Genomic DNA, 21,648 nt, shown 5'->3' with positions numbered 1-21,648 from the left:
TCTTTTTGGAGGTATGCTGTTTAAATGATGCATGCATCCTAAGAATCCGGAAGCTGCACCAAAGCTGTGCTCCAGTGCTTAGGAATGGAGTGTGGCTTTGGCGCGACCTCCGGACTCTTAGGACCCATGCATCATTTAAATAGCATACCTCCGAAGAGACCCGAAGCAGCTTTATTTTGGCAGTCTGTAACAGGCCATAGATAAATTCTAGAGAGTAAGACAGAGATATCGGGGCATGGCTTACCTGTATCCTTACTTTATGGATTTCACTCATATATCTACTAATGTGGACAATTCACTAGTATGTACCATACATACAGTGGACCCTCCACATTTGTGGCTTTGACTTTTGCAGATTTGATTATTCATGGATTTGATTAGTATGTTCTCTCTAGGAATCTCTAGATCCTCTAATGTGACTCTATGGTCAACGTTCACCAGAGGTCATGCTGGAGGACTTAAAGAGATTCCTAGACATTTGAAGGCCCTCCGACACAATTCTCTGGTCAACTTCTGGAAGATATTGATCAAAGACTTGTGCTGGAGGACCTAGAGATTCCTAGAGAGTTGTTCTCTCAGGTAAAAAAAATAGATTTTTTTTCCTTTGTGGTTTTTCCACTTTCATGGAAGTCCTGTGCCCCCACCTCCAGCGAATGTGGAGGTACCACATTTTTAACAAGAAAGAAAGAAAGAAAGAAAGAAAGAAAGAAAGAAAGAAAATATTTCAATTGATTGCAAACACAAATTGGTAAATCAGAGCCAACTTCAGTAATACCTATATTTTTCTTTCCTCATAGCTTTGCTCTCAAGTAAGCATTGCAATTTTATGTTACATTAACCTATTGTAATTTGTTTTATAGTTCACATTTACCCTGATTCTATGTACAGACATTGGTAAAGAAAGATCTATTGAATCATACCGAAAGAATACAGAAAGAATTAGGATCTCAAGGACCACACTGTTTGTTTCTTGCAATATTATTTTCCTTCATATTTCTTATATGATCTCTGAACCTTAAGTAGTGTGGTTTTGACTTTATTGAACTTGGCTATGAATTTAGAAAAACATTATTCTAGATTCTGCACTATGCCAACTAACATCTTGCTTTGGATCAAATCCGCAAATGCTCATAAAAGTTTCCGGTGGTCTTATACAGCTTTCATTTATCCCTCAGTACTGCTTCCTCCAATTCCACATGTCTAACTCTCTCCTCTTTGATTTTTCAGATGTTTTAGAAGCAGGAAAGGGGGACCAAAATATTCTTTCATTTTTTAGTTCTGCTTTTAATGCATTTTCTTTTAAATTTTTAATACCAGAGGGTCATATTTTATAACATAAAATTCTGTGCCAATAAACTGTTTATGTCCAAACAGTTTTAAACTAATGCATCCAATTTTAGTCTATTACTTGGACATCGATCAATATATATTGTATTTATTGCATTGTTCTTACATAAATATTTAAGCTGGGATCATGTTGATAATTTACACTAAAGTAACAGTCTGTTATGAACTTTAAACAGAGGTATGAAGTGGCAGAGCGGGGAGGTAGAGAAAGGAGTTGCTGTTGGAAAGAAAACTGTCCTGATAGCTGCTGAACAGCTTCAAAGTCAGGAAGCAGCTTGCTCTCATGACAATAACAACGTTTACTACTTCTCCATCTTCAAGGTGACCAGATGTCCTAACTGTAAAGGATCTAAAGGCATTGTAAAATGCAGGGCATTCAAGAAAAATTGAGGACATGACCAAATAAAAGCTCAAAACACCCAAATAAATATAAATTCATGCATTTTAGTCACACATAGAGGACATTTTTGCAATTCCTCCTGGACAGAACGTTGAAATGTACAGCATATCCTGGAAATGTAATGTCACATCACTTCTATTTTCAAAATCTGCCAGTTTTTCTCATTTCCCTCCCAAGGTTTGTAGTTATGTGGCAGGCTTGGGTGGCAAAACTTCTGCCTTGTGCAGTGGTTTTGACCCATTTCCAGCTGGTTTAAGAATGAAAAATTGTCCTTTTTTTAAGTGAGGTTCTGTAGTCTTTGGGGGGGGGGGGTTCATGGGCTGCCCTTTGCAACAGCCACATGCATTGCATGGCCTGTACTTTGTCCACCCCAGCGTATAGATTAGGTAGACCTTCCTACATCTCCTGGTAAAGTGGATAAGAAAGAAGGGAAAGAAAGAAGGATGCAGATTAAAACATGATTACCATTATACATGAGCATTATCATGTTCATAAATTTGTTAGATAACTACATTTTAGACATTTAATACATTTTAGATAACTGGAAAACTGAGACCTCTTCCACCTTAAATAATAAAGAAAGACACTTTACTGACTGATATCAACCTGCTCCAACTCAAATTAACATATGATCCAGCTGCACTGGAATCATGGGATAGTGTAGGTAAGGATGAGGAAGAAATTTGTCTGGGATGAAATCCTAGTGACTTAGCTAGTGGGTACTTTCTCAATCAACATGCAGAATGGAACATCACTATCCTTTGGCCTGCACACTTCTCAGAATTTTGTAATATAGTTCTTGGCTCAAAAAACATGCAATAATGCATGTGCTAGGGAAAGCTGCATGCAAAATACTGGCATTAGGAAAACTTGGGTACTAAGTTGTGATTATTCAGAAAAGGTGCTTATAAAAGTTATGTACAAAAATAAATGTGAATTTTCTTGTGTGGGTGTGCATACACACACATTAAAAAAGAGAGTGAAACTATCCAGATTCAAAGCTGGAGCCTTCAGTTTGAACTACTGAAGCCTTCAAGCCAAGTTACCCAGCTATCAGTTTTGGAGATACTGTGCCTACCCAGTCTCTATGAAGTCATGTTTACTATGCATGCCTACTGGCACAATTCTACAACTCTCTATCCCACAGGAGAGGAGAAGGAAGGCAAATGCATTTTGTACTATTCTACCCCAACTTCAAACTGCAATGCAATTAAACCAATGTGCAATCTGGGGAAGTCTGCCACTTAGCTACCATATGCTTCCAACACAGAAACATGTTAAAATTAATGGAGTCACCTTACTATTGCTGTTGTTATGTGCATTCAAGCAGTTTTTAACTAACAGCAACAGTAAGGCAAACCCATCACAGGGTTTTCTTGGCAAGATCTATTGGAAAGGGTTACCTTTGCCTTCCTCTGAAGCTGAGAAAGTGTGACTTGCCCAGGGGGGTTGTGACACCCAGGGGGTTTCCATGGTTGAGTGGGGATTTGAATCCTGGTCTCCAGAGTCACAATCCAATACCTAAACTGCTATGCCACACTGGCTGTCCACTTTAAGAGACATGCCAAGCTTTAGGATTCTAGGTTTCATGGCTCTAACAAACACACATCCCTCACACCATTATAAATCTGCAAACCAATATTGAAATTTGGCAAAACAGACTTGTATCGGGGCAAATCCACCCAGGGAGCATTTTAGAGTAAAATTTTTTTTTTTTAATTTGCAAAATAAATAAATAAATAAATAAATAGAAAGAAAGAAAGAAAGAAAGAAAGAAAGAAAGAAAGAAAGAAAGAAAGCCCCCAAATGTACCTTTGTCAGATATAGGAAATATGCTGATAGGATTCAGGATTCAGTAGCAAGATAGGATTCAGCAGCAGGAGAACTTTCATTTGACTAGGGTAGAGTATTATTGTTAATATATATTCATGGCAGTTATCAGAAATGACTACATTGAAATTCAGGAAGCAAGACCATAAATCAACCAGCCACAGAGCTGCATGTGTGAGAGAGAGGGAAAGAGAGGCAGGGAGGGAGAACATGAACCCACAGGACACAAGTAATCAGAAAGGAATAAAAGGTTTGCCATAGAATTTATAATCCAAAAACTAGAGACTATGCAGAAAGATATTTAAGTACTCTGTCCAGGCTTTCCACAGAAAGACCAGTGTTTATTACAGTGTCAAACTCTGCTAAGCTGAGGAAGTGAGCTACAGCTATAAACGGATTTATAACTTCACACCTTCCATTTTGCACTGAAGATTAAAGGAACCATGAAGCAAGGGAAGAAGTGGAGGCGAGAAGTGGAGAAAGAAATAAACAAGGGTTTGATTAATTTCTCACCCATCCCTGCCTATCAGAAGGTCACATCATGGAAAAACATGCTTTATTTGGGGCAGGATAGGTAAAGACATCCTGGTGATATCTTTACTACTAAGCATCTTCTCCAGTAGGGAGGAACATTTGCCTAAACAGCATTGTGAGAGCTTGTTGGCCATGGGAAGCTTGATGACAATCACAAAGACTCAACCATATGGAAGCAATTAACATAGCCCAGGTCTAAAAGAAAAATAAGATTTAGGAGGAGGAGGATTAAAAAGTCGAATGATCACATCAAATGGAATTTAAGGCTTATAAAACTGGTAGGATGAGGAAAGGACACTCTGGCTCCCCCCCCCCCCCCCCCGCAACACAAAGCAATATTAAACAGAGTAAAATAATACCTCCTGCCAATCAAAGCAATGAAATTACCTTGCAAGACTTTTGAGATCTCAACATACCATTACATTTTCTTCCCTGTCATATGCTTCCATTTACTCACTTAAGGCAAGCTGAGGTTTGCTCTGGCATATTTCATTATTTTAGCTTAAATCTCAAAACCAGATCCTGCACTGAGAGTTTCTTGATGTTTGGTCAACTGACCAGAGATTGCAAGCATATCTCAATGGCCTGTTACAGACAGCCAAAATAAAGCTGCTTCGAGTCGCAGTGGAGGTATAGCGTTTCAATGATGCATGCGTCCTAAGAGTCCAGAAGCAACACCAAAGCCACACTCCTGTCTGGAGCGTGGCTTTGGTGCAACCTCTGGACTCTTAGGACGCATGCATCATTGAAACGCCATACCTCCACTGCGACTCGAAGCAGCTTTATTTTGGCTGTCTGTAACAGGCCAATAGCACTCTTTTGTGGGCAATCCCAATGTTTTTGGTACAACGCAAGATCTCATAGTTAACATCTGCTCCCTTCAAATGCTAGATATGTTTGAAAGCTAACAAAAGTAACAGACATGATGTGAAAGAAGGCTACTTCATGCAAACTATATATCTCAGCTTACAATTCATAAGCAAAGGTTTCTAGTAGAATGGCACTTGGGAGATTATGGCAGGTTACAGACCGCCAAAAAATACGTATGGAATATGTATTAGGGTTAGGAAGGGGCGGTGCTTCCGCACCCCCCTAACCCTAGTACGTATTCCATAAGTACAACATGGCGGCGCCCCTTCCACATGGGGGCCGCCATGTTTACGTATCGGACACATAGCGTCCAGACGTGTCACGGCGCCTATGATGTTGCAAATGCGCCAGCGGCGCCTCGCGACATCACAGAGGTGCCGCAAGAAGGAGCTCCATTTTGGAGCTCCTTTTTTGCTCTGCGCGGGAGCCGCGCGGTGTGGCTGCTGCGGCTCCCGCACGGAGCATAAGGCGGTGGCGGCAGACCGCCTCAAAGCGGCGGTCTATAACCCGCCTCAGTCCTCTTTTACGTCCATTTGTCATCTCTAGAGGAAATAATGACAATTCTTCTTGTATGTTATTATCTGCGCACCAAATCAGAGCAAATGCATCACTCTAGGATACAAAGCATTTTCACTGGCTTCTCAACAACTATGGAAACACTTACATGTAAAAAGGCTCCAATGCTATGCTTATGTGCCAACTACTATAAGGCTTTTTTATCTGGCCATGACTTTCGAGTGCTTGGTTGATTCAACAAAGGGCTCCCACTTGCTGTCTACCAGTATATTATTTTCAGGCATGGATAACCCTACTATTAGGTAGAATAAGGCTGATGGCTCAGATAGCAGCAAGAAGTGAAGAGCTGCTGTCAGGTAGCAGTAAGGCTGTCACACAGTACACTCCTAACCTAGCCTTTTCCTTTCAGGTACAGTGAAGAACTTTTTAAAGGAAAGTTTCCACTGCTACTTCAGTCAGCTGGGTACATGGAAAGGGATGGGGTGCCATCTTTTCTAGTCTAATCTGCATTGCAGAAATAACGCAGTTTGACATCGCTTTAGCTGCCATGGCTCCATCCTATTGAATCCTGAGATTTGTAGTTTGTCGTGGCATCAGAGCATGCTGACAGAGAAGGCTAAAACTATAAATCCCAGAATTCCATAGCATTGATCCATGGATGTTATAGTGTCAAACTGCATTATTTCTGCAGTGCAGATTAGACCTCTGTTGCCTCAGGCAAAAAATATATTGAGCCAGCTTTGCTTTCAGAAACTAGGATCAATTTCTACTCTCACAAAAAGCAAGAACAGAAGCATATGCAAAAGCCTGGAGAAGAACAAATTGTTCCCTGGGCAAAAAAAGAAAGAACCATGATCTTGAACTTCCTGGATGTGATGCTGCATAGCCAGCAGCCTAACACAAAGGAAGTGCAGGGAAAGGGAAAGGAGAAGGCTTCCACAGAGATAGCAGACTTGGACCCAAAGAATGTGGGCTTTTAACTGATGCTTTACTTATATGTTAGCTGGAGACTTTTATGAATATTTCTACTTACATCAATAGGCACTAGGATGTCAATCAAATAACTAATGAACTACATAGTCGGCTAATACCATATGTAATAAAAGCATAAACATACAGAAAAACTACTATTTATCTTTTAAAAACTTCAAATATAAGATTTTGGAAATACTAAATGAGGGATGCTTACAATGTTGTATAACAAACACCAGACAAACAAGGTGTTTACTTGTATTTGTAAAGAAACAGTAACTCTGGACTGGATCCAGACCAACAAATACATAGTATAGACCCTTTGAAATAAATGAGACTTATGTTTCCATTTCAGAGTGACATTTTCATCAATAAATCCAAAAAGTCTTAGGTACACGATACTATAAACTGAACTAATACAATGGTAAGAGACAAATGACATTTTCAAGATTGACTTGAATGAAGGGGCTGGAGGCATGAATATTAAAAGCCTAATGCATAGGGAGACAAATTCAAAATGACTTTGATGAATTGGAAATATTACATTTCAGAAACAAAAAAAAATTGAGAACTCCAATTAGGGTCAAAGAATGACAACAATGGCAGACCATAAGCTAAAATGGGTTCAGGCAAGAATGTGAAACTCAGGACATGTACCCAGACAAATGCACGCGCGTGCATGCGCGCACACACACACACATACACATCATGTCAGTGTGTGTGTGTGTGTGTGTGTGAGAGAGAGAGAGAGAGAGAGAGATCAGCAAATTTAAATATGAAATTCATAATAAAAACATGGTATGATTAAGAGAAGAGTTTTGAGAACTGTACCACTGAGCTTCATCTATAAAACTATGTCCAGTGTATGTCAACAAATTATGGAATTCCATCAGTTAACTCAGGGGAACAATTGTTTAACAGAGGAGGATAATAAGTTTAAGTTAATTATAAAAATGATTGGATTAGACAATACTATACCCAAGAACATGGAACAACTTTTAAAAGGAAAGGCAACATTAACATCTTCTGGGAATTATTTATATCATCTCCAGGCAGGTTTTGATCGTAAGATTCTACAAATTATGCAACATACAAAAAAACTACACACAAGCAAACTAGGTGTTTTTTCTCATTCTGTGGGATTTTTCTTGTATTTAGGAAAACAAGAACACTTAGGGAAACCAAGCAATACACGGGGGAGGGGGGGAGGACAATAGCCATGGTAGCACTTTTTTGGAATCACTAGAACTGAGGTGGGCAACTGTAAGAGTCCCAGAGATCAATTTTTTTCTAGTCTGGGACTCTCCAGGTCATAAAAAACGTACACATCAACAGCAAAAACAACCTGAAAATTGCTACAAGTCCACTTCTGGTTTTGAAAAGGAAAACAAAACAAATCATCCCACTACTTTTTTAAGTAGCACAGGGGCCTATGTAAGCTATGTCATTGGAGCTATGCAATTGGAGTCTTCCAAAAGAGGCTGCTTATCCTTTAGGTCGGGGTGGGGTGAAGTAAAAGGGTGGCCTGGGGAGTTTAGAGGGGCTGAGGGCTACAAAAATAGCTTAGAGGGTTATATACATCCTCAGGACCATACATGGTTCACTAAAATCATAGAAATGACCATGGGCTGCCTCTGCATACAGTCTATCACAACAAAGACTCAGAAAGAGAACCAATAATGTTAGTATTTTTCTAGATATATTGAGTAGCAGGAAATGAACACTGATAAAATGGTACCTGTTTGTTTTTCAGTTGGGAAATTTTGCTTTGGCAGACCAGACTTTTGCTGTCCTCTACTGTTCTCCATCAATGTGTGTCTTTGCCAATGTTTTACAGGTTTCTTTCCGTCTTTTTCTCTAAAAGATTCTGTGCAGTTTTCCAGATGTATTTATTGACTGCTTTCCCCAGGCTGAACCTTACTTTATCATTTCCTGAGACATAAGCCCTTGTTCTTTCAAATCCTTTTTCTCACTGATCTTAAGATAAGTTCCCGTTTACTAGGATCTCTAAGCCAGCTCATGTGGTACCAAGTCAGAACTGAAAGGTCTCCTCTTTCCATTTTCATGATGAAAGCAATGTGAGACCTTTCTTTTTTTGGGGTGGGGGGGTGGGGGGATTTCCTGAGAAGGAAGCCTGAAATGCAGGAATGTTCTGCTGATTCTTCATTACCAACGTTCTTTTACTTATATCACCTTCTTATCATAGGTATGATCCCAGTCAAGAAGAATCACATAATGGGTAATATACAGTACTACGAAATCAATCCCAGTTGACTTGACAATATATTACTTAGTGTATGCAAAGCCTAACTACCATAAAGGCACCAGATCTCATTTGGTCTTGGAAGTTGAGTAGGATAAACTCTGGTTAGTACTTAGATGGGAGACTGTCAATAAGTACCAGGTGCTGTAGGCTATATTTCAGAAGAAGGAATTAGCAAAAGCCACTAAGAAAACTCTATAAAATTATAGAGGTCACCATTAGTCAACAGGTAACTTAAAGGCACATACACAAAGCCAGTTAAGAGTGAGAACAATGCTTCCTAACCAAGCCACATAGCTGATCTGAATCAATAAGAATTATACTATGAAAAGAACTGAATAACAACACTGTGAAGACAATAAGATTTGAGCAATTGTCATACATGCCATGCGTAGCTAACTGAGTAATTGTAAGTGTACAAACACACTGATGTAGTAGCAAATAATAATAATAATGATGATGAGTTATCTCCAGTTAATTACAGTATATACTCATGTATACGTCTAGAAATGTTAGTCAAAAAGTGACCCCCAAAACCTGCGTCGACTTATCCATGGGTCAGTGTAAGTACTGTACTTTAACACTTATTTTAAAAAGGAGCCATCCCCTTTTTAATCTGCAAGAGTATAATCTGTCCTGGAAGCACTGACCCCCCCCCCCCCCCCGCTATTTTCTCATCCAGCCAGCCTTTAGGTCATATCAAAATCCCTAATTTTGGCCCCCAAACCTGCCCTCAACTTATACATGAGGTCGACTTATATACAGTAGTAAATATTTGCCAGAGGTGGTATTCTAGAGCCAAAAGGGGTGGTGGAAGCTCTGAAATACTATAAAATACAATTTGTACTTGCACACCTTTAACAAGGCCGACTGTCAATATTGTGATCTTCTTATGACAAACTTCACTGTTGGCCAAGTATGAATCTCAAAGGTTCATAATTGGAAGATTTAGATTAATATAAACAATGCCTGCGAGGGACTTGCCAGAGCAATCAAACCACCTGTTGCCAAACCTACAATGGAATCTCCCTGGCCCACACTTCTGGACAAATGCAGCCTTGATATATTGCCAAAAACAGCATGTAGTGTTGTTTCTTAAAATTACTAGAGTCTATGGCAATTACAAAGAATAGCAAAAGACCTATGTTGGTTTCCAAATGGCCTAGCCTGTTTCCAGCCATAATCTTCAGTCAGATCTTTTATTCGGTCTTCAGGATAGGGTTAGTATTATTAACATCCATTCTTTGTATCCAAAAACCACTAAAGTCTCCTTCCAAAACTCACAGCAAAGATCAGATATCTGAACAGATAAGTACAAAATAAAAATAAAAAATTAGAGAAAGCCTGCAATAGTAACATATTTGAAGAATTAGATTAGGATAATTTCAGAGTCGTATTGATTCCAAAAGAGCTTCAGGGAAGTGGATAAACAAAGAGAAGATACCATCTATGATCACTTTCTTAACCACACAACTAAGACTGCAAAATTATCAATTAGGTTATCAATTAGGTTATTTTACTAGTTGCAAAGATGTTTCTAAACCATTTTTCCTACTGGCATTAGATTGATTTGTATGACCACCAATATAACACTATATGTGCCACAAGAAATCACCTCTTCACCAAATGGTCTGTGGTAAGCAGTTCTATTTCAGCCTTCTCAGTCCTACATGACTTATCATTACTTTAAGAATACTGCTCTAGTTTACAGGTTAATATAAGAATACAATGCATGAAAAAAACTTTGAACATTGAACATGCTGCATGCATGGTTAATAGTCCTTACAACTATTGTTATTTACTACCCCTAGCATGAAAATTGGAATAAAGAAGTCATTTAGCTCTTTTCTAGTGTCACTTGAATAAGAAAAGAAGAAAATCCTATGTAAGGTCGGAGAAAAACAAATCTCACATCATATATGATCTATTAGATGATCAGGATGCCGACCTGGCATGCATCACGGAGACCTGGCTGGGGGAGGGTAGTTGTGTGACCTGGGCCAAAGCATTCCCAGCTGGGTATGCGCTGAAGGAGCAGGTTAGGGAAAGTGGGCAAGGGGGAGGAGTGGCTGTGGTCCATAAAAGCCATATCACCTTGACCAAGAACTCGGTTCCGAAACTGAGACATATTGAGTGTATTTACTTGACCCTGAAGGCCAAGGACAGTCTGGGGATTCTGTTGGTTTACTGTCCACCCCGTAACCTAACAGACTCCCTGGCCGAGCTGACACAGGTCTCGGAGCTGGTGTTGGATCCCCTTCGAGGCCGGCTCATCCCCTTCGAGGCCGGCTCATCAGATCTAACAGGTGCTGCTCGGTTGTTCATGGAATCCATGACAGCCATGAGCCTGTCCCAATTGGTCTCGGGTCCAACACATTGTGCTGGTAATATGCTCGATGTAGTCTTTAGTACAGACCGAGAATATCCGTGAGTGGAAATAAATTCTATTTCCCCCTTGTCATGGATGGACCATTCTTTGGTGAAGGTGGGGCTGAAAGCCACAATCCAAAAACCCCTTGGGGGTGGAGGACCTATTACAATGGTCCGCTCTCTAAGGCTGATGGAACCCAAAAGGTTCCAAGAAGCCTTAGAGGGTGTTATGTTTGGGAACGATGGCGACACTGTCGAAACCCTGGTTGACAATTGGAATATGAACCTCACTGGGGCAATAGACAGTATCGCTCCCGAGCGTCCTTACCAACCCGCTCCTAATAAAAGGTCCTCATATACTAAAGATCTTTGCCAGATGAAGCAGGCTGCGCAACGACTAGAGCGCCACTGGCAGAAACATCAGAACATATCTGACAAGACACTCCATGAGAGCATGTTACGCTCCTACGGATTGGCAATCGATGCAGCTAAGAACTCGTTCTGTGCTGCATGGATTGCATCAGCAGAGTCTCGTCCAGCAGAGCTGTTCAGGGTGGTTAGGGAATTAACCCAACCCCCGGCCACCCTGAACACTTTAGAGCCATCAAGAGCCTGCTGTGACGCTTTCAACGACTTCTTTGCTGATAAAATCTCTCAGATAAGGGCTGATTTTTTGACAGAACCTATAACAGAGGCATCCAGTGACTCTGGAAACAAAGTTATTCTGGATAGTTTTGAGTTTGTGAATACCGAGGAAGTGGACAAGCTCCTTGGCTGCGTGAAAAGGACGACATGCCCTCTTGACTTTTGTCCTTCTTGGTTGACCGTTCAGGGAGGAGATGCCATAAAAACTGCATTACATCTTATAATAAACGCATCTCTTCGGGAGGGTATATTTCCATTGGCCTTAAAACAGGCAATAGTAAGACCTCTTCTGAAGAAACCCTCCCTTGATCCCCTATTAATATGTAATTATGGACCGGTTTCCTTATTACCATTCTTGGGCAAGGTGATCGAGAGGGCAGTCACCTTTCAACTCCAAGCAGTCTTCGATGAAACCATTTCAAACTGACTTCAGGGCGGGCCATGGAGTTGAGACTGCCATGGTCGCCTTAGTCGATGATCTCCGTCTGGGCATCGACAGGGGAAGTGTGACCTTGTTGGTGCTCTTGGACATCTCAGCGTCCTTCGATATTATCGACCATGGTATCCTTCTGGAACGCCTGGGAGAGTTGGGTATCGGGGGCACTGTGCTCCAGTGGTTCCGATCTTACCTCTCAGGAAGATTCCAGATGGTGAGGCTGGGGGACAGTTGCTCTCGTAAAAGAGAGCTGACATCTGGTGTCCCTCAGGGCGCCATTCTGTCCCCCATGCTGTTTAACATTTACATGAAGCCGCTGGGGGAGATAATCTGGAACCATGGAGCACGGTGTTATCAGTACACTGATGACATCCAGATCTATCTCTCCATGTCTCCTACTGATACAGTGACTAAGGATGGCACCTCTCCTCTGGATGCCTGTCTGGGGTCAGTAATGGGCTGGATGAGGAAAAACAAACTCAAGCTGAATCCAGAGAAAACAGGGGTACTCGTGATAGGTACCCCAAGTCCGGGCAGGGAAATTTGCCATCCAGTCCTGGACGGGGTCACACTTCCCCTAAAGGACAAAGTTCTCAGTCTGGGAGTACTCGTGGATTCATCCTTACAGTTATCATCTCAAGTAGATGCGATGGCCAGGAGTGCTTGGTATCAGCTTCGGCTGATACGCCAACTGCGTCCCTGTCTGGACCGAAAGGACCTAGAAACAGTAGTACACGCACTGGTAACCTCTCACTTGGATTTCTGTAATGTGCTCTACATGGGGCTACCTTTGTACCAGGTTCAGAAGCTTCAATTGGTTCAAAACGCTGCAGCCAGATTGGTCGCCAGAATCTCACGGGCGGACCATATAACTCCCGTATTAAAATCTCTTCACTGGCTGCCAATTTGCTTCCGGGCCCAATACAAAGTGTTGGTTATTACCTATAAAGCCCTATATGGCTTGGGCCCGAGTTACTTGAGGGAATGCTTCTCCCTACATAAACTGCCCCACACCCTCAGAACAACGGGGAAATTATTGCTTGAACAACCCAAGGTGAGATTGGTAACGACTCACCAAAGAGCTTATACAATGACAGCTCCAACTCCCTGGAATTCGATCCAGTTGTACATTGGAAGCCTTCAAGAAGGCATTAAAAACTCATCTCTTCCAGTTAGCGTAGCCTCCCAATTCTTTGTAGAAAGTATTCCCTGACCAGATTGGACGACTACCCATAACTGCTATCCCGACTATCCTAGTTGTATTGTTTTTAAAACTAAATGTTTACAGTTGTTTTTATAACTGTTTTTAATATTGTATTTGACATGTGTCATAGAGTTTTATCGTATGTACACCGCTTTGATCTGGAGGAAAAGCGGTATATAAATAAAAGCTTTATTTATTATTATTTATAAAATGACTTTTTTGTTTACAATATTTCTGTAATCAGCACTTGATCTTTGCCATAAACCCAGTAGTTCATCCCAATTAGGGACTGGGTGACATTTACATAACTGGTTGCTTGCCATTTGACAACTAATTCGATGGATCTGGTTTATTTGAGGTGAGCAACCTTTACAACTACTTTATTCTGAATTTCAGCATTTAGATGTATCACCATCATATTAAAATAACAGGAAGTATTCTGTTCTCATATGCAACTAAAGCAAGTTGCCATTTCCTCCATTAAAGCACATACTGTTGCATGAAGTTAATATTTTTATCACTTCTGAACTCTACTCTGACCTCTGCTATAACTTATATTCTTTTAAGTATTTCTTTTAAAAGGAAAGATTGTTTCCACCTTCAATACCCACAAATACCACTATAAAACTTGACTGTAAAAGAGGTGATGGGTTGTATCCCTAAAGTCATAACTAGTTTGCAGGGCAATTGTAGTAGTAAAATATTGATGGGACCCAAGGGATTGAAGGATGGTTATTCAAAGTGTTCAACAATCAACCTTCCCCCATGTGTAGGCTACATTTTGCTTTCCTTTGAAGTCTTGGAAAGACTGTGGAATACTGGCCTGTAAAATTTTGGTTGGCAAAATATTAACCGTGGGATTTGTGAGAAATTGGAGGTGCAAGATTTTGAACTCTACAAAGTAATACATGGATTTTAAATTACCTTGAGTATCTGGATTGTTGTTTATAATTTAATTTTCCACCCACCTTTGTAAATTTACAAGCTGTAAGTTTATCACCTACTTGTGTTACAGCCTGAAATGAAATGTAGATATTACAAAAAATGCTGGCTACAATACAGCCTAAATTAAGTACTTTAAAACCCTGTTGACTTCAGCTGCAAAGTTAAGCATGTGCTGATACCATCCCTGTTGAGATCAGTGTAACTGCATGTAGTTGACTTTAGTCTACAAAGTCTACTGTGTCACAATCTACACTAGAATTTCATCCTGGTGCTAATCTGCAGTATTTTCAAATTGATTTGTTGTCTTTAGAGGCACGTGGAATCATTCTTACTTTGGAATGATTCTCCTAACCAAATGCCATACACCTCATAATTCTCGGGTGAATTCACTTCAATGGGCCATGTTCAACATGCTTAAATAAAGGATTAGTTTACATGAATTTACAACAGGCCAAGCCACTTGGAGCATGCCCAGTAGCAATCTTTTTTTCCCCTGTCCCCAAATATGTGCATATGTGCATGCATGCTATTTCTCATCTAATTGGTTGCTGTTTTAGGTGACACAAAGCCCCCTCCTTGGGTCAACCTCAAATCTAAACAGGGTAACAAGAATGTTCTCAAAGAAGTATGCTAATTTATTCTGAGTTATATACCTCAGCACATATAACAACCTGTTGATGCTCCAGAAAGTAGCCAAAATTGTGTGTCTTGTGTGGTTTAGAGATGAGATTTAGCTGTGTAAACTCACCCTAAACTGTATAATATTCCACAACACTGCCTGTTTGAAACAGGGGTAAGACTACCCTTACCCCTGTTATGGACTGAAAGACTGAAGCTCCTTCTTCCTCACTACTGGAATCAAGGACTGCAGAAGAAGAAATACCATTAAACATAAGTGTATTGTCTTGTTTCTTTGGTTTGATTTGGTTTCCCTCTAACAGTCTTCCTAAAGAGAAAATGTTAGTTTAGAATGAAGCAGGGAAAGATAAGTGTCCTCTTTCAGACTGGCTTGAGGAGTGAAAGGAATCTTAGGCGGAGCTGCAGAGGACTCTCTGGTAGTCCTTCTTGGTGAAGTTCCTCCTCTTGTCAGTGGGAACCCCTCTTCTTGAATAGACAGAGACTAAGCCCTTGCTTCTTCATTGTAAACTCATGGTCTCAACCAATGCAACATCTCTTCAGATTAATGTGTTTTTAAAAAAAATCAATAGCAAGATATACAGTCACAGATATGCTGATGTTCCATTTTACTGAACACTCAATGGATGTAACATTGTACAAAGAACCCTGCTTTAACAGATTAAGACCCCATCTAGTCCAGAATGCTGTTTGTCATTTCCCTACAGTTAGCAGTCAGATGCTTCTGTGAAGCTCATAAGCAGGACATGAGTGCAATTTCACACTCATGGTCACATTCCCCAACAACTGGTAGTCAAAAGCATATGGTATCAGATCTCATAGGTAACACACAACCATGACCACAGCCTTAATGACAGACATTTGTACCCTGAGCACAGATCCGTAGTTACCAACCAATACACAAGGGAAAGAATCAAAAAGTACCATACACTTTTACATCTGAGACTGGCCTTAGATACTGCAAACCCATGTATTTGCTGCTCATTTCAGGCAGCAATGTATTTTGATTCAGAATGACTGGAGGGATAAGAATCAAGAAGATGTCAATCTCCTGGAACTTGTCCTCTCATTCTGGTTTGTGCTTCAGGGGCATGCATACAGGCCAAGATGTAGACCCTTAGCCCTGGTGAGAGGTGATGACAGAGAACACAAGCTTGCTCTCTCTGTGTGCTCATTTGTGGGGAGCAAGAAGTACAGGTGGATAACAATAATGAAAACAGAAACATGTTGAGTAACCATTTTTATTGTACAGCGAGTTCAGATGTCATCCGTTTTTTTGTATGACAAACAGATTTAACAGGTGTTCCCAGAACTGCATCTCCAACATAAGTAATACTACATGCATTACATTCCTATCAACCATACCCTCAAAAAAGACACAGCAGTTTTGTGAAATCAAAAAGCTGACAAGCTGCACAGAGAAAATATCCTGGCTTTCTTCTGGTCCATTTACTGATGTGCTGATGCTCTGTACAACATGCAGGTTGTAAAAACCATTGACTCTATGATGAATAGCCCTGTGGTTGCCTGTAAGTTGTGGATGCTCTGTACAGTTTGCATGTGGTGAAAACTTTTGCCTCCATGTTGAATAACCCTATGGTTGCCTGTAGGAAGAAAAGACAGATGTAGAGATGTCAATAAACAATAGCTAACAGCTTCAAAAGACTGTTCCTGAGGATATGCGTGCCATTGATGGTTGCTGCACAAATAAGTGAGAAGCTCAACCTTTCCAGAAACCTTGGGCCCTCTGAATGTTTTTGACTTTAGCCCCAAGCAGCATGGATCACAGTCAGAAATTCTGGGGGTTGTCATACCAACATCTGGAGGGCACCAAGCTGAGGAATGTTGAGGAACCACTCTTCCCTCTAGCACACTTGTTTTCTATTGGCAGTTTCACCATTACAGGGATTTAATTTCCTGGGAGTGACAACCACTGTCAAGACAATACTCACCCATTCAATGAATGGCATTGCCATGGGCTTGTCTCCAAGACCTGTTGATTCTGCTTCTTATGCTGTAAGATAAAGGAGGCATGAGAGTTTGATGGACACTGGAAATGGGAGAGGCTGAGAAGTTGGTGTTCACTAAGTTGACTGTGCTTCCCATCATTACACCTTCCTTGAATTCAGAGTTTTGCTGACAACTGAGACTCCCTCACAACTACTGTATTCTCTGTGGTGATATAGATTAATCCAAGGATGGGCAGAAGGTACATCTCTGAGTGATATGTAGTAGATTGCAAGGGTTTCTCACTCCTAATTTTCTTAACATTTGATGGAAAACTAGAAGTGGTTTTTTTTAGCCTGGTTCTTGTATGGTACAAATCATAAATTCCTGAAATAATTCCACATCCTGGAAAGCACTTGTTCTTTAAATTCTCCAACTTATTTCTGTCCATTTTAGCCGTTATTTTGAACCTGGCTTCTGTTCATAGATCTGAGGATTCTAGTTAATCCCAAAACTCAAGGGATGTATTTGTATATTAGTCTGCTGCAGCAAAAGTAACTGAGTCTGCTGGCACCTTAAGTCTAAACAATTTTATTTGAAATAATTTTTCGTGGCTTGCAGCCCATGCATAAAGTGTAAAACACCAAGTAGATCATGAAAGCTTGAAGTCTGCTCACTCCTGGTTTAATTTGTTCAGGAAGAAATGTTTCCTTAGTTGACACACAATTATCCTGAACTGGGTGGTGGTGCTGGTTGTGCTAGGAAATGTGCAACGTTTATGCAGTTCCCACTTCTTGGAGGTTTAAGAGACAACAAAGTGAGTTTCTGGCAATTTTTTCTGTCTTACTTACCTGTGTAAAATGTCTTCTTCTTAAACCTCAGTGGTAAGTATCGAGCTGTGATTCCTGACTCATGTGGATGCTAGTCATCCTGAAACAGGATATTTTTAAGGATTCTGAGAGAACAAGTGTTATCCAGCTGCCTTGTTTTTTGTTGTTGCAGTCCTAGGTAGATGTACAAACAAAAAAGAGTCTAGTAACAGATTTATTTTAGCATAACATCTTGTGGATTAAAAGCAGCTTCCTCAAATCCATGGTGTACAATATGTCAGACTCAGATACATATCCACAGTGTTTATGGCCATCGGGGTGAGATCAGAGTAAAATGGGATGCAGTGTCACACATATTATGACTCTGGTCATAAATGTTCAAAGCAGCAGATAGTATAAACATTCTGACCATAAGTAAGGTAGTTAGCTCATGACTAACATCTGCTTGCCAATACACAAGCCTGCTAAACAACTTATTATCTCTGAGGTATTAAAGCAATGAGCTCTGTTTTCAAAGAAGAGGTTCTATGTCTTTTGCTCTGAAGTCACAGTGCCCTGTTGCTTTCCATAGGCTTTTCAACATGTGTGCATAAAGTCCAACACCATCAACAAGTTTTTAAACAAAAGTGTCTTGTTATACTTTAAGATTTAAAGATAAATTTTAGCATGACTGCTTGGGAATTATGATTTTTTAAATTCATCTATGAGAACAATACTGCTACCCCTCAGACTATTAATAAATTTAGTTTTCACCAGAGATAAGGTCAGAGTGATATGCTCTCATGCCACACATGAGCTGTGCATCCTAGCTATAGCTATTATTCTAGGAATAGGTGAGATTTTTATTTCAGTTTATTAGATAAAAATTTACCAAAAAGGGGATCAATCTCTTACAGTCAAGATAGAAAAGAACAGAAGAAATCAAAGGTGACAGATTTGTCCATCTAAACCAGGACTTTAGCGCTGATCAAATGGGCCAGATCTGGCCTTGATGTTCAGCCAGGTCAGTCCCCACAGGACCTGGGACCAGCCCACATTTCTTACCTTGCTGGGCCATTGTTTTCACTCAGAACCTCCTTGTTGCCACATTTGATGTGAAAATGGAACATCTGGCCATGTAGGAGCAGTCAGGTGCCCCACTTTTGCATCAGATGCAGTGATGGGGAGCTTCTGAGAGAAAACAATGGCTGGCAATGTAAGAGCATGTGGGACAGTGTAAACAGCTAAGTTTTGGCCACAGAGGTTCTAGGAAACACCAGACAAAACCAGGGGTGTTTTACCCTGGGGTAAAGGCTATTTACCCCAGGATCAGCTTGGATCCTCTGGATCCATGTCTGGTCTGGCAGGATTGGGGTCTGGCCTATGTTGTCTGAACTAAACAACATGAGGCCAGGGGAACTCAGACCTTTTGGCCTGTGTGGACAACCCTTCTGAGATCTTAATTCCTAAAAATGTGAAATCTCTCTATATTCAACCATATTCATGCTAAGGATAGAAAGAACATTGCATGAGTCCAACATTTGTGCTCATCTTTGCATTTTAGGATCTTTTCTACTTCTTTCATAGCTGCCCTCCCATGCTTAATCTTCTTCTGATTTCCTGGCTGCAGTCCCCATTCCTATCAATGTTTGATCCCAGGTATGAGAATTCTTTTATTATTTCTATTTCCACATTGTCTAGTTTGAATTTGATTTTATATGGTCATTTTTTTTTGTTTTTCTTTATGTTCAACAATAAGCCTGCCTTTGCACTTTCTTCACTGATCTTTCTTAGTAGATGATCCAGATCTGTGAGGGTTTATGCTAATATTTACAGTTTATAAAATCCACATGTTGTTGTTTTGTGCAGAAAACAGTATTTTCTGTGCAAGAAACAGCATTTTCTGCCAGGAAACTATTTCAATATGGAAATATTAATTCCAGTGCAGAAAGTGCTGTAATTGGGGACTTATTTTGCATAAAATTTGTAAATGGTTGATTCATATAGTATACAGCATTTTCGGCCCAGAAAGCAGAATTTTCTGCATTGAAATATTATTTTGTATGCAGAAAATGCTGTTTTCTGCACAAAACAACCACATGTGAATTTCATTTACAGTAAGTTCCAATTACGAATAGCCTTCAAGAACCATGTGGCTTTCAAAGACTTTATTGCAGCAGGAAGAAATTGGTGAAATTACTGATCGCTACCCATGAGAAGAAACTCTGTGAAGAATCACATCCCTAATCCATGCTCAGTTAGTATTGCCAAATTAAACTCTTAACGCTTATATAGCTGCCAGGCACAACATAGTCCTCTCCGTGCTAGAAACAGCTGCTGCTATTCAATCTGTTTGGTGCAACAGGACTGGTGGAGAATTTTGTTTCAGTTTCTTTGAAATGAATCTACAGTTTACCAATCTTCATACTTGGGATGGAAACAATTTGAAGTTTTAAAAAGTTGAATGTGGAAGGAAGTGAAATTATCAGATTTTCCTTTTTTATTGTATGTGCCTTGTGGTGTAATTGGCTCCTGATTGTGTAGGCATCCTATCCTTCCATATGGTGAGATTTTATTTCACCACTGTAATTCTGTGCTCTATTGTGCATGGAGGATTTAAATGTAGTCCTTTCCAAGTCAGTTTTGTCTTATAGCACTGTTTGTTTTGTTTAATTTTAAAAAATAATAATTACATTATCAAGTGTTTGGTGGAAATATATATATATATATATATATATATATATACAATTTATTCTGCTTCATTTTACAGAATATGGTTTTTTGATGGAGGGTTTCTCCCCTGTACAATGTACCTGCTGCATCAGTCTGATGTTTGTAGCTGCTAATTTTTATATTATTGTTAAATATTAACAATTAAAATATGGTTATATATTAAACCTTGATTTTACAATTTTATATAAGGGCCACCATTTTATTATCCATTGCATTTAATGGGACTTGAACCTCTATGGATTTTAGTATCTACAGGGGTCTTGAAATCAAACCCCAGTGGATACCAAGGGCCCACTAGAACACTATATGGGCTTTTTTCATTTCATCCCTTTAGATAACTAGCCTAGCTAATTTATTGAGGAAAGACACACACACACACGCACACACACACATTTCAAAAATACTGCAAATATCTAAAAAATAATAACTATAAAATCTCTTCAGATGTTTTTGATAAGGTCAATCAGGCAACTTTATATATTAATCAATATTATTTTATGATCTTAAAGCTTTATTATGTACACAATCCCAAAACATTATTTAGAAGACATCCTTTATTTTCCTAACACAAGAACAGAATAGAGGAAGAAAACAACTCCTTTCAAGGAACTAAGAAAACTCAAATGATGATGTACGTCATCACTTCAATACTTTGGCAGAATTTTCATAGTATTGTTCTGCTGGTACTTTGCCAGAAATTTAATAGACAAAGGAGATTTTTGTGGAAAATATTATAACTTGAAAAATGAAGGCCATTTTATTGTAATAAAATAGCGAAGAACAACAACAAAAACAAACAAGTCTAGATACATAAAGTGTTCCCATATTATGATATTGCTCTTTGTTCTTTTGCTCTTTCACATCTATCAGGAAACCAATATAATAAAAATATTATGATTAAAATAGATGCTGCAATTTTACATTATGTTATTTATGAAAATGTTGTGCAGATATAGACAATGCCTCACAAAAACCAAGAGCATGGGAAAGAACAAGTGTAGTTAGTAAGGATGTGCCTATTTAAATTTTTCATTCCTGCAGGGAAGAACAAATAATTTAATCAGTTTCTTCCCCACTTCAGGAATGTCTTTGAACACAGTGCCATTTTCAGAGCTGTTCTTCTAGAAGGGAGAAACACCCCTTTCTCATGTTCACATGTCTGTGAAGTGGCCAAGGGGTGTGTGAGAGAGT

The 21,648-nt window shown here is 39.7% G+C and overlaps 1 protein-coding gene and 1 long non-coding RNA gene across 2 annotated transcripts in view; both read right to left on the bottom strand.

The window, feature by feature from the left end:
* LOC149313057 (uncharacterized) overlaps positions 1–21,648 on the bottom strand; it is a 386,934-nt gene that overhangs the window by 133,065 nt on the left and 232,221 nt on the right. The window lies entirely within an intron of this gene.
* Positions 16,343–17,935, bottom strand: LOC149313058 (uncharacterized). The gene is made up of 3 exons (XR_016281343.1): positions 17,767–17,935; positions 16,921–16,982; positions 16,343–16,572 (listed from the first exon to the last, which is right to left on the bottom strand). It is a non-coding gene; the product is annotated as an uncharacterized LOC149313058 (long non-coding RNA).

This window comes from Sceloporus occidentalis, unplaced genomic scaffold (assembly GCF_023333645.1).
Source record: "Sceloporus occidentalis isolate IW3139 unplaced genomic scaffold, rSceOcc1.0.p SCAF_5, whole genome shotgun sequence".
NCBI lineage: Eukaryota > Metazoa > Chordata > Lepidosauria > Squamata > Phrynosomatidae > Sceloporus > Sceloporus occidentalis.
The sequence above is the reverse complement of the archived record's forward strand: the minus strand, read 5'-3'. Positions and strand labels throughout refer to the sequence as shown.